This window comes from Pongo abelii, chromosome X (genome assembly GCF_028885655.2).
Source record: "Pongo abelii isolate AG06213 chromosome X, NHGRI_mPonAbe1-v2.0_pri, whole genome shotgun sequence".
NCBI classification, from domain to species: domain Eukaryota; kingdom Metazoa; phylum Chordata; class Mammalia; order Primates; family Hominidae; genus Pongo; species Pongo abelii.
Genome location: NC_072008.2, coordinates 118,009,595 through 118,025,928, shown reverse-complemented (window position 1 = coordinate 118,025,928; position 16,334 = coordinate 118,009,595).

The window sequence follows — 16,334 nt, the reverse complement described above, 5'->3', positions numbered from 1 at the left end:
GGCCAATGGGTTTACATATCTACCCTTTCATTATTGCTCACTGCAATCATGACAACTGTCTCCACCTCTACGTTGAAGCATACTCCCTCACACATCCATCAATGGTCCCTTTTCTCTCCTGTTCTGACCTTGACCTCACCTGCAGATCCTTCCCCTCAGCCTACAAACACACTTTTCCTTTAAAAAAACACAGTAATCAACCATGACTATTTCCAAAACTAAAGACTTTACCTCTCTGTCTTCCCTTGACTACCAGACCTTTTGAAAGAATAGTCTATACACACTGTATTTCCATGCCCGGCTCCTTCTTTTTCTTTAGAAAAAAGTACAAAATGGGTCTGTAATCCCACCACTTTGGGAGGCTGAGGCAGGTGGATCACTTGAGCCCGGGAGTTCAAGACCAGTCTGGCCAACATGGCGAAACCCCGTCTCTACTAAAAATACAAACAAACAAAAAAAAATTAGCTGGGTGTGGTGGCACATTCCTGTAGTCCGGGAGGCGGAGGTTGTGGTGAGCTGAGATTGCACAACTGCACTCCAGTCTGGGTGACAGAGCGAGACTCCATCTCGGAAAATAAAATAAAATAGTACAAAATAAATGGTTGCTGGTTTTATCAAACATCAGTAATCCATTTTCATCATAAAAATTGGAAAACTGATAAAAAAGAAACTAAGTTTTAAAATATCTATAATCTCATCATAAACATTCTTGACAATTTGATGTCTCCTTTTCCTCTACATCTTCATACTCATAAATATGTGCATATTTTTCTACAAAATTATATCATAGCACAAATAGTTGTAGCATCCAGCCTTCAAGGTGACTCCCCATGATCCCATCTCCTGGTATTAACACCCTTGTATAATTCCCTCCCACATTGTAACAGGGTTGATCTGTGTGACAAATGTCATATAAATGAAGTAATGTCATGATCCTTAGGAGATTAAATTATAGAAGACTGTGGCTTCCTTCTTTGACTGTGTCCCTACTCTCTTTTGGATTCCTAACTCTAGGGGTTGTCAGCTGCCACGTCATGAGGACAAACAGGTAGCCTATCACTTGGCTCACATGGCAAGGAAAAGAAGACTCTGGCCAATAGCTGGAGAGAAACTGAAACCTGACAACAACCATGTGAATGAGTTTGGAAGTGGTTTCTTCAACACAAGTCAAGCCTTGAAATCAATATCAACCCAACGTATTGCTTACAGAACAGAACAACATCTTGTCTGCGAACTGATGAAGGACTCTGAGCCAGAACTACCCAGCTAAGCAACTCCCAGATTACTGACCCTCAAAAACTGTGTAATAAATGTTTGTTGTTTTAAACTGCTAAGTTTCGGTGTGATTTCTTAATGAAAGCAAAAGATAATTAATATAATAGTGCTCTGGAACTTGTTCTCTCAATTAATAATCTGTCAAGTACATATTTCCATTTCCATAAATATAAGCCCTACATTATTATTTTTAATGACTGTATTATATCTTATTTTAAAGTTATACCATAATTTGCCTAGACAGTCCTCTACTGCTGCACACTTAGGTTGTTTCCAAATGTTTACTATTAGAAACAATATTATAATTATGATTAATATACCTGTACATTACACATTGCATATTTATAGAATTATTTCCTTGGAATAAATTAGCGAAAGTGGAATTGCTCCTTTAAAGACTATAAATATGTTTTTAAACTTTTTAAAGACATAGTCAAAATGTCTTACACAAAGCTGGCATGACTTTATTACCCACTAATTGTACACATGCCCATTTCCCCATTCCCATGCCAATGCTACATACTGCTGTTCTCTTTAGCTTGTTGTCTTTTTTTAAAAAAATACATTTCTCTGATTTCAAGTAAGGTTGAACATTTTTCTCATATGATTTCTAGTAATTTGCATTTCTTTTCTTTTTTGTGAATTGCTTATTAAGATTGTTTACTCATTTCCATATAAGAATAATTAGCTTTTTATTGATTTATAAGAGCTAGTATATGTTAAGGGTATTAACACCATTTTTGACATATATGTTGAAAATATTTTCCCCATCTTTTGAAATTTTGTATTTACCATATAATGATTTTTAAGAGTATGTAGTCAAATCTATTAGTTTTTTTCTTTTTAAGATATGCTTTTTGTAACACACTTAGAAGTATGACACAGTTATCCATCCTGAGATTACAAAAATATTTACTTATGTTTCTTTTAGTCAATCTATGTTTTCATTTTATGTTTAAATGTATAACCAGAACTCCTTATATGGCCTTTAGTGACATATGGTCTTTGTGACATCTATCTTCATGTAGGCCCTCTATAATTTTATTTCCAGGTATAAGGTATTTTAATTTTATATTAGCATGAATTGAAAAGGTCCATCATATACCCTCAGTGATTTCTGCTGTTCTACAGGCAATATGCTGATTTTCGCCACTTTGTTGGACTCTTAGTGAGGTGAAGCCAGCTGGACTTCTGGGTAGGGTGGCAACTTGGAGAACTTTTCTGTCTTACAAGAGAATTGTAAAATGGGCCAATCAGCACTCTGTAGCTAGGATTGTAAAACGCACCAATCAGTGCTCTGTAGCTAGCTAGAGGTTTGTAAAATGTGCCAATCTGTGCTCTGTAAAAACGCACCAATCAGCACTCTGTGGCTAGCTAGAGGTTTGTAAAATGGACCAATCAGCACTCTGTAAAATGGGCCAATCAGTAGGATGTGGGCAGGGACAAATAAGGGAATAAAAGTTGGTCGCCCCAGCCAGCAGTGGCAACCCGCTTGGGTCCCCTTCCACGCTGTGGAAGCTTTGTTCTTTCTCTCTTCACAATAAATCTTGCTGCTGCTCACTCTTTGGGTCCGTGCCACCTTTAAGAGCTGTAACACTCACTGCGAAGGTCCGCGGCTTCACTCTTGAAGTCAGCGAGACCAAGAACCCACTGGAAGGAACCAACTCCGGACACATCTTGGCGACCACAAAGGGACTATCGCCAAGTGGTGAGTACCACTGGAACACTTTTGCTTACTATTCTGTCCTATTTTTCCTTAGAATTTGGGGGCTAAAGACCAGGCACCTGTTGGCCAGTTAGAAGCAACTAGTGCAGCTGCCGTACTAAAGACATGGATGTCAGGCTTTCTGGGAAAGGGCTCTCTAACAACCCCTGACTCTTCGGAGTTGGGAGCCTGGTTTGCCTCTAACCAGCTTCTGCTTTTACTGTACTTCTGGGCTGAGCTGAAGGTCAATGGAGAGGAAAGCCATTCAGCTCCGGGGTCCGGACAAAAAGATGGTTGACCCTGCAGCCATGAGCGGAACTCTCAAAGTCACTCGCCCAAGGGAGACTCGCCCATCTATCCTATCTATCCTGACCCTTGGCTCCTGGGTCCTAATGCCTGTCAGACAAACTTCCTCCCACCTCTATTCTCCGAGGCTAGTCCTGCTTCTAAAAACCACTCCCTGTTTCTGGTGCTTTTCTAGTTTCTCCTATAAGAATGATTTCTACTGTAAATTTCAGAACTCTGTTCCCTTCCTTAGGCACCTGGGCTTACCAATCAGAAAGGCATAATTTTTGCCCAAAGCCCTGTCAGGGGAGTGGGGCCAGGGTTACTATCTGGAATTTTAGGATCCCTCCTCAAACTAGCAGTCTTAACAAAGGCTATTCCCAAAGCTAGGATATGGTGAGCCTCAGAAATGATATCCTTCCTATTCATATAGAAGGACTAAAAGGTGTCACTCTTCTAACCCTGGAGATCCCTTCCCTCCCTCAGGGTATGGCCCTCCACTCCATTTTGAGGTATAACATCTTTATAGGACAAGGGTAAGGTCCCAATACTAACAGGAAAAAATGCTTAGGACTCTAACAGGTTTTTGAGAATATGTCGGTAAGGGCCACTAAATCCGATTTTTCTCGGTCCTCTTTGTGGTCTAAGAGGAAAGGCAAGGGTGCAGGTTTTTGAGAATGCATCGGTAAGGGCCACTAAATCCGACCTTCCTCGATCCTCTTTGTGGTCTAAGAAGAGAGGGGTTTCTGCTGCTGCGTCAGTGAGCGCAACTATTCCTATGAGCAGGGTCCAAAGACTGTTGTGGGTTCTTGGGTGGTGAGGGAAAAACAAATCAAAACTGCAGGCGGTTTTTTCTTTCAGATGGGAAACACTCAGGCATCAACAGGCTCACCCTTGAAATGCATCCTAAGCCACTGGGACCAATTTGACCCAAAAACCCTGAAAAAGAAGTGGCTTATTTTTTTCTGCACTGTGGCCTGGCCCCAATATTCGCTCTCTGATAAGGAAACATGGCCACCTGAGGGAAGTATAAATTACAATACTATCCTGCAGCTTGACCTTTTCTGTAAGAGGGAAGGCAAATGGAGTGAAATACCTTATGTCCGAGCTTTCTTTTCGTTGAAGGATAATCCACAACTATGCAAAGCTTGCAATTTACATCCCACAAGAGGACCTCTCAACTTACTCCCATATCCTAGCCTCCATATAGCTCCCCTTCTATTAATGATAAGCCTCCTTTAATCTCCCCTGCCCAGAATGAAACAAGCAAAGAAATCTCCAAAGGACCACAAAACCTCCTGTCTATCAGTTATGTCCCCTTCAAGCTGTAGGGGGAGGGGAATTTGGCCCAACCCGGGTACATGTCCCCTTCTCTCTCTCTGATTTAAAGCAGATCAGGGTAGACCTGGGGAAGTTTTCAGACAATCCTGATAGGTATATAGATGTCCTACATGGTCTAGGGCAAAGCTTCGACCTCACATGAAGAGATGTCATGCTATTGTTAGATCAAACCCTGGCCTTTAATGAAAAGAATGCGGATTTAGCTGCAGCCTGAGAGTTTGGAGATACCTGGTATCTTAGTCAAGTAAATGATAGAATGATAACCAAAGAAAGGGACAAATTCCCTACTGGTCAGCAAGCCATCCCCAGTATGGATCCCCACTGGGACCTCGACTCAGATCATGGGGACTGGAGTCATAAACATCTGCTGACCTGTGTTATAGAAGGACTAAAGAGAATTAGGAAAAAGCCCATAAATTATTCAATGATGTCCACCATAACTCAGGGAAAGGAAGAACATCCTTCTGCCTTCCTCGAGTGGCTATGGAAGGCCTTAGAAAAATACTCTCCCCTATCACCTGACTCCCTTGAGGGTCAATTGAGCCTAAAAGATAAGTTTATTACCCAATCAGCCACAGATATCAGGAAAAAGCTCCAAAAGCAAGCACTGAGCCCTGAACAAAATCTGGAGGAATTATTAAACCTGGCAACCTCGGTGTTCTATAACAGGGACCAAGAGGAACAAGCCAAAAAGGAAAAGCAAGATCAGAGACAGGGTGCAGCCTAAGTCATGGCCCTCAGACAAACAAACCTTGGTGGTTCAGAGAGGATAGAAAATGGAGCAGGCCAATCAACCAGTGTGGCTTGTTATCAGTGTGGTTTGCAAGGATACTTTAAAAAAGATTGTCCAATGAGAAACAAGCTGCCCCCTTGCCCTTGCCCGCTATGCTGAGGTGATCGCTGGAAGGCGCACTGCCCCAGAGGACAAAGGTTCTCTGGGCCAGGAGCCCACAACCAGATGATTCAACAACAGGACTGAGGGTGCCCGGAGCAAGCACCAGCTCATGTCACCACCCTCACTGGGCCCTGGGTACATTCAACCATTGAGGGCCAGGAAATTGACTTCCCCCTGGACACTGGTGTGGCTTTCTCAGTGTTACTCTCCTGTCCGGGACAGCTGTCCTCAAGGTCCATTACCATCCAAGGAATCCTGGGACAGCTGTAACCAGGTATTTCTCCCACCTCCTCAGTTGTAATTGGGAGACTTTGCTCTTTTCACATGTCTTTCTCATTATGCCTGAAAGTCTCACACCCTTATTAGGGAGGGACATATTAGCCAAAGCTGGAGCTATTATCTACATGAATGTGGGTAACAAGTTACCCATTTGTTGTCCCCTGCTTGAGGAGGGAATCAACCCTGAAGTTTGGGCATTGGAAGGACAATTTGGAAGGGCAAAAAATGCCCACCCAGTCTAAATCAGGCTAAAAGACCCCACCACTTTTCCTTATCAAAGGCAATAACCCTTAAGGCCTGAAGCTCATAAAGGATTACAGGATATTGTTAGACATTTAAAAATTCAAGTCTTTGTAAGAAAATGCAGCAGTCCCTGCAACACCCCAATTCTAGGAGTACAAAAACTGAAAGGTCAGTGGAGATTAGTGCAAGATCTTAGACTCATCAATGAGGCAGTAATTCCTCTATATCCAGTTGTACCCAACCCCTATACCCTGCTCTCTCAAATACCAGAGAAAGCAGAATGGTTCACTGTTCTGGACCTCAGGGATGCCTTCTTCTGTATTCTCCTGCTCTCTGACTCCCAGTTTCTCTTTGCCTTCAAGGATCTCAGAGACCACACGTCCCAAATTACGTGGATGGTCTTGCCCCAAGGGTTTAGGGATAGCCCTCATCTGTTTGGTCAGGCACTGGCCCAATATCTAGACCGCTTCTCAAGTCCAGGCACTCTAGTCCTTCAGTATGTGAATGATTTACTTTTGGCTACCAGTTTGGAAGCCTTATGCTAGCAGGGTACTCTAGATCTCTTGAACTTTCTAGCTAATCAAGGATACAAGGCATCTAAATCAAAGGCCCAGGTCTGCTTACAGCAATTCAAATATCTAGGCCTAATCTTAGCCAGGGGAACCAGGGCCCTCAACAAGGATCGAATACAGCCTATACTGGCTTATCCTCACCCTAAGACATTAAAACAGCTGCGAGGATTCCTTGGAATCACTGGCTTTTGCCGACTATGAATCCCTGGGTACAGCAAGATAGCCAGGCACCTCTATACTCTAATCAAGGAGACCCAGAGGGCAAATACTCATCTAGTAGAATGGGAATCAGAGGCAGAAACAGCCTTCAAAACCTTAAAGCAAGCACTAGTACAAGCTCCAGCCTTAAGCCTTCCCACAGGACAAAACTTCTCTTTATACATCACAGAGAGAGCAGGAATAGCTCATGGAGTCCTTACTCAGACTCGTGGGACAACCCCACAACCAGTGGCATACCTAAGTAAGGAAACTGATATAGTAGCAAAAGGCTGGCCTCGCTGTTTATGGATAGTTGTGGCAGTAGCCATCTCAGTGTCAGAGGCTATCAAAATAATACAAGGAAAAGATCTCACTGTCTGGAATACTCATGATGTAAATGGCATACTAGGTGCCAAAGGAAGTTTATGGCTATTAGACAACTGCCTGGTCAGACACCAGGCACTACTCCTTGAGGAACCAGTGCTTCAAATACACGTGTGTGGCCCTCAACCCTGCTACTTTTCTCTCAGAGGATAGAGAACCAATCGAGCATGACTGCCAACAAATTATAGTCCAGACTTATGCCGCCTGAGAAGATCTCTTAGAAGTCCCCTTGGCTAATCCTGACCTTAACCTATATACCGATGGAAGTTCATTTGTGGAGAATGGGATATGAAAGGCAGGTTATGCCATTGTTAGTGATGTAACAGTACCTAAAAGTAAGCCTCTTCCCCCAGAGACCAGCACCCAGTTAGCAGAACTGGTGGCACTTACCCAAGCCTTAGAACTGGGAAAGGGAAAAAGAATAAATGTTTATACAGATAGCAAGTATGCTCATCCAATCCTACATGCCCATGCTGCAATATGGAAAGAAAGGGAGTTCCTAACCTCTGGGGGAACCCCCTTTAAATACCACAAGGAAATCATGGAGTTATTGCACACAGTGCAAAAATCCAAGGAGGTCGCAGTCTTACACTGCCAAAGCCATCAAAAGGGGAAGAAGAGAGGAGAACAGCAGCATAAGTGGCTAGCAGAGACAGGGAAAGACCAGCAGAGAGGAAAGAGAGAGAGAAAGAGAAAGACAGGAAGTCAATGAGAGGAAGAGACAGAGACAAAGAGGGAGTCAGAGAGAAAGAAAGAGAGAAAGAGACAAAGTCAAAGAGAAGGAGACAGAGAGGAAGAGACAGAGAGACAAAGAGGGATTCAAAGAGAGAGACAGAGAGAGGAAGAGACAGAGACAAAGAGAGAGAGAAAGACAGAAAAAGAGAAAGAAAGAGAAAGAGAGAGTAGTAAAGAAAAAACAGTGTATCCTATTCCTTTAAAAGCCAGGGTAAATTTAAAATTTAAAACCTATAATTGATAATTGAAGGTCTTCTCCATGACCCTATAACACTTCAATACCACTTTGTTGTCAGCACTGAGGCCACTGACAACCCATAGCCCTCCTATCAAAAATCCTTAACCGAGCAGGTTTCCTAACAGGAGGTCTAAATCTTAATTAATTACCATACAAAGGTCCAACCAGATCTAGGAGGAACTCCCTTCCGGACAGGATGATAGATGGTTCCTCCTGGGCCATTAAGGGAAAAAGACACAATGGGTATTCAATAAGTGATAAGGAAACTCTTGTAAAAGCAGAGTTAGGAAAGTTGCCTAATAATTGGTCTGCTCAAACGTGAGAGCTGTTAGCACTCAGCTAAACCTTAAAGTACTTACAGAATCAGGAAGGAGTCATCTATACCAATTCTAAGTTAATATGGACTGAATGAGGTCTTATTAATAGCAAAGAATAATTGAAATCCCAAACATACAAGGTAAGTTTTTACAAAAGTAAAGTTTGCTAAAAGTTAACAGTGTAACATGTATTATCCTAAGTTCTAATCTTGTGGTAATCAGACCCTATCAGTGCCCCTCAGAGCTCAAGTCCATCAGCACAGGGCCCTACAACTAATACCCCTACTTATAGGGTTAGGAATGGCCACTGCTACAGGAACCAGAATAGCCAGTTTATCTACTTCACTATCCTACTACCACACACTATCAAAGGATTTCTTGGACAGTTTACAAGAAATAACAAAATCTATCCTTACTCTACAATCCCAAATAGACTCTTTGGCAGCAGTGACTCTCCAAAACCGCCAAGGCCTAGACCTCCTCACTGCTGAGAAAGGAGGACTTTGCACCTTCTTAAAGGAAGAGTGTTGCTTTTATACTAACCAGTCAGGGATAGTACGAGACATTGCCTGGCATTTACAGGAAAAAGCTTCTGAAATCAGACAACGCCTTTCAAACTCTTATACCAACCTCTGGAGTTGGGCGACATGGCTTCTCCCCTTTCTAGGTCCCATGACAGCCATCTTGCTATTACTCGCCTTTGAGCCCTATTTTTAACCTCCTTGCCAAATTTGTTTCCTCCAGGATCAAGGCCATTAAGCTACAGATGGTCTTGCAAATGAAACCCCAAATGAACTCAACTAACAACTTCTACCAAGGACCTCTGGACCAACCCACTGGCCCTTTGACTGGCCTAGAGAATTCCCCTCTGGAAGACACTAGAACTGTAGAGCCCCTTCTTTGCCCCTATCCAGCAGAAAGTAGCAAGAGCAGTCATCGCCCAATTCCCAACAGCAGTTGGGGTGTCCTGTTTAGAGGGGGGATTGAGAGGTGAAGCCAGCTGGACTTCTGGGTTGGGTGGGGACTTGGAGAAATTTTCTGTCATACAAGAGGATTGTAAAATGTGCCAATCAGCACTCTGTAGCTAGGATTGTAAAATGCACCAACCAGCACTCTGTAGCTAGCTAGAGGTTTGTCAGTGCTCTGTAAAAATGCACCAATCAGCACTCTGTGGCTAGCTAGAGGTTTGCAAAATGAACCAATCAGCACTCTGTAAAATGGACCAATCAGCACTCTGTAAAATGGACCAATCAGTACTCTGTAAAATGGACCAATCAGCGCTCTCTTAAAATGGACCAATCAGCAGGACATGGGTGGGGACAAATAAGGGAATAAAAGCTGGCCACCTCAGCCAGCAGCAGCAACCTGCTCGGGTCCCCTTTCACACTGTGGAAGCTTTGTTCTTTCCCTCTTCACAATAAATCTTGCTGCTGCTCACTCTTTGTGTCCAGGCCACTTTTAAGAGCTGTGACACTCACCACAGAGGTCCACGGCTTCATTCTTGAAGTCAGCGAGACCAAGAATCCACTGGAAGGAACCAACTACGGACACAATAGCACTCTCCACAGATTGTCTCCTCACAGAAGCATCAATTTGAACAGCCTTCTATGCACAAAAATACCTTTACCAGTGCTAGGGAAACCAGGTAAGAGAGCAAAACACCTGGATGTAGCACAGCAATAAGAAAAGACACATTAAAGAGAGTAGTAAGAACAGTTATACATTTCCTACATCACCCCTCCCTCAGCCCTAGGCAGCACAGCCTAAAGAGAGATACCATCTGCCTGAGGGAAAGGAGAAAAATATGATCACAGACCTCAATACTGGGCCTGCCACAGTAAAACCCAGCACTGGGTAAGCCCACATAGCCCCACAGCTTAGGCTGGTACCCACAGACTGAACCTTCAGACCTGTCTCAGGGCCAGGCCAGACCCCACAGCCCCAGGTTTTAGGCCTGCACAGTGGACTTTATCTCCAGTCTGCACTACCACCAGGATGAATTCGGATTCCCCAGGTTTCAAACAGCACTCAGCAGCATGTCAGCCCAAGTGGCCGAAGACTTGAGGTCCATCCCAGAGCTATGCTGGCCTCAGCAGCTCTGGGTTTCAGTACTGCCCCAGTGGACATGGGCTTCAGGCAAGCTCCCAGGGATATAGGCTACAGGCCTATACCAGAAGAGTCAATCGATAGGTCTACCCAAGTAGGTCCAGTTCCATGCCTGCCCACCTGTTGACCCATGCCAGACAGCCCAAAGACTCCAGCAGCAAGCCTTTCCATGGACCACACCAGATAGCCTGCTGAGAATCTCTGGAGAGGCGGACTGTTAAAGGGCTCTCCCAGACAAAGGCAGTCTGAAAAGACTGGAGTAGGTATCTACCTCTTAAAATTTGCAGATCCCAATCAAAGAGCAAGAATAATCATGGAAACATGACGTCACCAAAGAGAAAATATAAAACATCAGTGACTGACCCTAAAAATAGAGATGCATAAACTGCCACACAAAGAATTCAAAATAACTGTTTTAAGAAAGCTCAGTGAACTTCAAGAAAATACAAAGAAACAATTCAATGAAATGAGGAAAACAGTAGGTGACAAAAATGATAAATTTAATAGAGAGATTAAAATAATTAAGAAATAAAAATTCTGAAGCTGCAAAGTACAGTGAATGAAATAAGAAATGCAGCAGAGAGCATCCACAGCAGAATTGATCAAGCAGAAACAATCTGTGAACTTGAAGACAGGTTATTTGAAAATATACATTAAGATAAGAAAAAGGAAAAAAGAAAAAAAATGGAAGGAAGAAAGCTTATAAGAGTTACAGGACAGCATCAAAATAGAGCAAATTTTTGAGGTAAAAAAGATAAAAAAGTGAAAGAAAAGGAAGTAGAAAGGTTATTTAAAGAAACAATAGGAGAAAACCTTCCAATCTGGAGAAAGATGTAAAAATTCAAGTATAGGACAGCCAAAGATTTCTAATCAGTTTCAGTCAAAACAAGACGACCCCAGAACATATTATACTAAAACCGTCAAAAATCAAAGACAAAGAGAACACACTGAAAGCAGCAAGAGAAAAGAAGTAAACAACATAAGGGAGTTCCAACATGGCTAAAGGCAGATTTATCAGCTGAAATTTCACAGGCCAGGAGAGAGTGGGATGATATATTCAAAGTGCTGAAAGAAGAAAACCTTCAACCAAAAATACTGTTCCCAGCAAAGCTGGCATTCAGAAATGAAGGAGAGATACACTTTCCCAGACAAACAAAAATTGAATGAGTTCATCAACATCTCTGTTTTATAAGAAATGCTAAAGAGAGATCTTCAAGATAAAAGAAAATGATACTAATGAGCAATGAGAAAATATCAAAAAGTTTAAAACATGCTGAAAAAAGTACATATAATACAGTCAAATTCAGAATACTCTAATAGTGGTGTGAAAATCACCTATATCTTTAGTACAAAGGTTAAAAGACAAAACCATTAAAATAATAACAGTTACAAAAATTTGTTAAAATATAAGCATTATAAAAAGATGTAAATTCTGACATCAAAACTTCCAAATTGAGGGGAAGTAGAGTAAAAGTGTAGAATTTCTTCTTGTGTGATCAAAGTTAATTTGTCAGCTTAAAATAACCTGTCATATCTGTAAGCGGTTTCTTGTAAGACTCATGGTAACCACAAAGCAAAAACCTATAGTAATTTTTTGGATAAGAACTCAAAACCACAGGTAACAAAAGCAAAAATAGAGAAATAGAATTACATCAAACTAAAAAACTTCTGCACAGCAAAGAAAGCAATCAAAAAAGCGTGGAGACAGCCTGCAGAGTGGGAAAAATATTTGCAAACTATCTATCCAACAAGGCATTAATAACCAGAATATAAATGGAACTCAAACAACTAAATAGCAAAACAAAGGAAAAAAATCTGATTTAAAAAGGGCAAAAGACCAGAAAAGACATTTCTCAAAAGAAGACATACAAATGTCCAATAGGTATATTTTTAAAGTGCTCAAGATCACTAATCATCATGGAAATGCAAATAAAAATCATGAGACATCATTTCACTGCAGTTAGAAGGGCTATTATCAAAAATACAAAAAATAACAAATGGATGCAGAGATAGGAGAGTGCTCATAGACTGCTGGTGGAAGTATAAAGTAGTACATCCATTATGGAAAACCGTATGGAGGTTACTCAAAAAACTAAAAATAGAACCACCATGTGATCCAGTAATCCCACTGCTGGATATATTTATAAAAGAAATGAAATTGGTATATTGAAGAGATATCTGCACTTGCACATTTATTCCACTCCCATGTTTATGGTAGCATCACTGCTAAATTCTACCAAACATTTAAAGAACTAATACCTAACCCTCTCAAGCTACTCCAGAAAATGGAAGTCTAGGGTATACTTTCAAACTCACTTCATGAGGCCAGCATTACCCTGATACCAAAGCCAAACAAAGACCTGATGAAGATAGATGCAAAACTTCTCAACAAAATACTAGTATTCTGAATTCAATAGCACATTAAAAAGATTATTCACCACTATCAAGTGAGACTCATCCCAGGAATTCAAGGATGATGCAACATACACAAATCCACAAACGTGATACACCACTTTAACTGAATGACCAAACCATATAACCATTTCAATAGGTACACAAAAAGCATTTGGCAAAATTCAAAACCCTTTCATGATAAAAACTCCAAAGAAGGAGTAGAAGACATGTGTCTCAACACAATAAACTTAACCTATGACAAACCCATGGATAATATCATATTTAACAAGGAAAAGTTGAAAACTTTTTCTCTAAGATCAGGAACAAAATGAGGATGCCCACTCTCACTGCTTCCATTCAACGTAAAACTGGAAGTACTAGTCTGAATAGTTAGGCAAGATTAAAAAATAAAAAGATGTACGAGTTGGAAAGGAAGAAGTCAAATTGTTTCTATTTGCAGATGACATTAACTTACATACAGAAAACTCTAAAGACTCCACCAAAAACCTATTGGAACTAATAAACAAATTCAGTAAAGTTGTAGGATACAAAATCAACGTACAAAATCAGTAGCATTTCTATACACTAACAGAAAATTTTCAGAGAGAAAATCAAGAAAATAATCTCATTTACAATAGCTCCAAAAAAATAAACTTAGGAATCAATGTAACCAAGGAGGTGAAAAATCTATATTCTAAAAACTATAGTATACTGATGAAAGAAACTGAAGAAGGCACAAATAAATGGAAAGATAGCTCACAATCATGCATTGGAAGAATTAGTCTTGTTGAAATCTCCATACTACACAAAGAAATCCATAAATTCAATGCAATTCCTATCAAAATACCAATGATATCGCTCACAGAAATATAACAAATAATACTAAAAATTTGTAGAGAACCACAAAAAAACCAGAATAATCAAAGCAATCTTGAGCAAAAGAAAAAAGCTACAGGTATCACACTGTACTTAATTTCAAAATATGCTCTAAAGCTATAGTAATCAAAACAATATGGTACTGGCATAAAAACAGACAGACCGATGTAACAGAATAGAAAGCCCAGAAATAAATACAAGTATTTACAGCCAACTGATTTTAGACAAAACTACCAAGCATACACAGAAAGAAAGCATGGTCTCTTCAATAAATTATGATGAGAAAACTGGATAACTAACATGCAGAAGAGTAACATTAGACCACTGGCTCACACCATATACAAAAGTAAACTCAAAATGGATACAGAATTAAATGTACGATCTGAACCTGGAAACCTATTAAAGAAAACATAGGAGGAGAGCTTGATGAAATTGGTCTGGGCAATTATTTGTTGGATATAAATCCAAAAGTACAGGCAACAAAATCTAACATACACAGTGGAATTATTTCAAACTGAAAGGTTCTGCAGAGCCAAAGAAACAGCAATGTGAAGAGACAATCTACAGAATGAGAGAAAGTATTTTTAAACCTTGGATCTGATAAGGGATTAATATTCAAAGTATATAAGAAACTCAAACAACTCAATAGTAAGAAAACATACAACCCAATTAAAAATGGGAAAAGAATGAAAATAGGCATTTCTCAAAAGAAGACATATAAATGGCCAACAAGTACATGAAAAAATGCTCAAAGTCACTAATCATTAGAGAAATGCAAATTAAAACCACAATGAAGTATTACCTCACACATGCTACAATGGCTACTATCAAAAAGACAAAAGATGAAAAGTGTGGGCAAGGCTGTGGAGAACAGAGAATGCTTGCACACCATTGGTAGGAAGGTAAATTAGTATAGCCATTATGAAACACAGTGTGGAGGTTCTTCAAAAAATTAAAAATAAAATTACCGTATGAGCCAGTGATCCCATTACTGAGTGTATTTCCAAAGAGAATGAAATCAGTATGTTGAAGAGCTATCTCCACTCCAATGTTTACTGCAGTGTTATTCACAATAGCTAAAATAAGGAATCAACCTATGTGTCCATCAAGAGATGAATGGATACAGAAAATGTGGTATGTATACACAATGGAATACTATTCAGCAATAAAATAAGGAAATCCTGTCATTTGTGATAACATGGATAAAACCTGGAGGACGATATGTTAGATAAAATAAGCTAGGCACAGAAAGACAAATACTAAATGATTACACTACTTTGTGGAATCTAAAAATTTGTTCTTCAAGAAGTGCAGAATAGAATGGTGGTTACTAGGATCTAGGGAAATGGAGAGAGGTGGAGGCTTGGAGACGTTGCTCAAAGGATAGAAAATTTCAGTTATATAGGAGGAATAGGTTCAAGCAATCTATTGTACAACATGGTGACTGTAGTTAATGATAATATATTGTGTTGTTGAAAATGCTAAAATATAAATTTTAAAAGTTATCATTACAAAATTGATACATGTATGAGGTAATGCATGTGTTAATTTAATTAGCTAGATTTAGCCATTTCACAATGTATATATATTTCAAAATATCATGTTGTAAACAATAAATACATACAATTTTACCTGTATATTTAAAAATAAATAATAAATAATAATAAAATATTTCCTAATAAACTGCATTCTTAAAATGAATCCTTCTAGGTCATTAGTTATTATTCTTTTCATCCCTGTTATATTCACTTGAGTATCACATTACCTAGATTTCTAAATCCATATTCATAAGTGAAGTCTGTCTGCTTTCTTTTCTTTTTTTTTTTTTCCTTCAGTTCCAGGGTACATGTGTAGGATGAGCAGGTTTGTTAAATAGGTAAACGTGTGCCTTGGTGATTTGCTGCACAAATCAACCCAACACCTACGTATTAAGCCCAGCATCCCTTAACTATTCTTTCTGAGGCTCTCCCTCCCTCCACCCCCACAGCCGACAGGCCCTAGTGTGTGTTGTTTCCCTCCTCGTGTGTTCATGTGTTCTCATCGTTCAACTTCCACTTACAAGTAAGAACATGCAATATTTGGTTTTCTGTTCCTGTGTCAGTTTGCTGAGCATAATGGCTCCCAGCTCAATCCATGTCCCTGCAAATGACAGGGTCTTATTATTTTTATGGCAGCATAGTACATGTAACACATTTTTTTTATCTAGTCTATCATTGATGGGCATTTGGGTTGATTCCATATCTTTGCTATTGTGAATAGTGCTGCAATGAACACATGCGTGCATATATCTTTATAACAGAATAATTTGTATTCCTTTGGGTATATACCCAGTAATGGGATTGCTGGTTCAAATGGTATTTCTGCCTCTAGATCCTTGAGGAATTGCCACACTGTCTTCCACAACGGTTGAACTAATTTACACTCCTACCAACAGTGTAAAAGTGTTCTTTTTTTCTCCACAGCCTTGCCACCATCTGTTGTTTCTGGACTT